The 2132-nt window shown below is 50.1% G+C and overlaps 1 pseudogene; it reads left to right on the top strand.

The window, feature by feature from the left end:
* The first annotated feature begins 636 nt into the window (after nt 1–636).
* On the top strand, nt 637–1796 carry LOC120851413 (annotated as a pseudogene).
* The last annotated feature ends 336 nt before the right edge of the window (nt 1797–2132 follow it).

Raw genomic sequence — 2132 nt, 5'->3', positions numbered from 1 at the left:
TAGAAGCTTATGAGGCTGCATGGCCTGGAGGCAATATCTGTGATCTGAGGACGGTGAATCCTCAGTCTGCACTCAGATTCCTCATCTGAAGAACCAAGGGTGCTGCAACTGAGATGATGCATCAGGCTGAATTCTCCTCTAAAATTCTGTAACTCTGCTGAAGGGTGCGTATTGTTGTTGTTCAGTCACTAAGTCTTGTCCGACTCTTTATGACCCCATGGACTGCAGCTCGCCAGCTTTCCCTGATCTTCACTATCTCCTGGGGTTTGCTCAGACTCATGTCCACTGAGTCGGTGATGCCATCCAACCATCTCATCCTCTATGTCCCCCTTCTCTTTTTGCCTTCAATCTTTCCCAGCATCAGGGTCTTTTCCAATGAATATACTCTTCAAATCAGGTGGCCAAAATATTGGAGCTTCAGCTTCAGCACCAGTCCTTCCAATGAATATTCAGGGTTGATTTCCTTTAGAATTGACTGGTTTGATCTCCTTGCTGTTCAAGGGACTCTCAAGAGTCTTCTCCGCCTTCTGGCCCAGAGTTCCATTCACCGCCTCCACTTTCCGACCTGTGCCGGCTGTTGGCGAGACCGTCACTGCATTCCATTGTCTCACGGCCCTTGCGGCGCCTGAGCCTGCAATGTCGGGTCCCAATGGGGACCTGGGCACACCGGTGTAGGCGGGCGCTAGAGGTGAGGAAGACGGCTTTGGAGAAGCAGAATATGCTGGCATCAACTCCATGTTCAGTTCAGTTCAGTCACTCAGTCGTGTCCGACTCTTTGCAATACCATGAATTGCAGCACACCAGGCCTCCCTGTCCATCACCAACTCCTGTAGTTCACTCAAATTCATGTCCATCAAGTCGGTGATGTCATCCAGCCATCTCATCCTCTGTCGTCCCCTTCTCCTGCCCCCAATCCCTCCCAGCATCAGAGTCTTTTCCAATGAGTCAACTCTTCGCATGAGGTGGCCAAAGTACTGGAGTTTCAGCTTCGGCATCATTCCCTCCAAAGAAATCCCAGGGCTGATCTCCTTCAAAGTAGACTGGTTGGATCTCCTTGCAGTCCAAGGGACTCTCAAGAGTCTTCTCCAACACCACAGTTCAAAAGCATCAATTCTTCGGCGCTCAGCTTTCTTCACAGTCCAACTCTCACATCCATACATGACCACAGGAAAAACCATAGCCTTGACTAGATGGACCTTTGTTGACAAAGTAATGTCTCTGCTTTTGAATATGCTATCTAGATTGGTCATAACTTTCCTTCCAAGGAGTAAGTGTCTTTTAATTTCATGGCTGCAGTCACCATCTGCAGTGATTTTGGAGCCCAAAAAAATAACTCCATGTTGGACCAGATCAACTCCTGTCTGGACCACCTGGAGGAGAAGAATGACCACCTCCATGCCCGCCTCCAGGAACTGCTTGAATCCAACTGGCAGATGTGCCTTAAGTTCCAGCAGCAGCTTGGAGAGACCCCCAGCGATGCCAGCCCCTAGGCTCTGGGATCCCCCAGCCAGGCCCCAACCCTGACTTGCTGGGCCAGGCTCTGGCCTGAACACTCACAACCTGGCTTAGATACCTTCTCAAGGGCTGGCTGACAGATCTTCTGGGGGGTCTGCCTGCCTACGCCACCTTTCTGATACTTCCCTTGGTGTGCCTGGGCCAGCCCCCACCTCCCAGCATCTCCTCCTAGAGCCAGGTGTGGGCCAGTGGCTCATCCACCATGCCTGCCTGCCCAACTCCTGGACGTTCCCCACTCTGCCCAGGCCTTGAGTGTCCACATTAAATGGGTCTCCAACACCTAAAAAAAAGAATCTTCTCCAACACCATAGTTCTAAAGCCTCAATTCTTGAGCACTCAGCTTTCTTTATGGTCCAACTCTCACATCCATACATGACTACTGGAAAAACCCATAGCTTTGACTATACAGACCTTTGTTGGCAAAGTGATGTCTCTACTTTTTACACTGTCTAGGTTTGTCATAGCTTTTCTTCCAAGGAGCAAGTGTCTTCTAATTTCATGGCTGTAGTCATCATCCTTAGTGATTTTTGAAGGATACACAGACTGAGAGTCAGATCTGGTGTTGTTGCAAAGGGAGGTGGGTGGATATGGGGCGGACCTGGTAGGATCAAGATGGG

This window comes from Oryx dammah, unplaced genomic scaffold, assembly GCF_014754425.2.
Source record: "Oryx dammah isolate SB20612 unplaced genomic scaffold, SCBI_Odam_1.1 HiC_scaffold_25, whole genome shotgun sequence".
Taxonomy (NCBI): domain Eukaryota; kingdom Metazoa; phylum Chordata; class Mammalia; order Artiodactyla; family Bovidae; genus Oryx; species Oryx dammah.
This window is presented reverse-complemented; position numbering and strand designations above follow the sequence as displayed.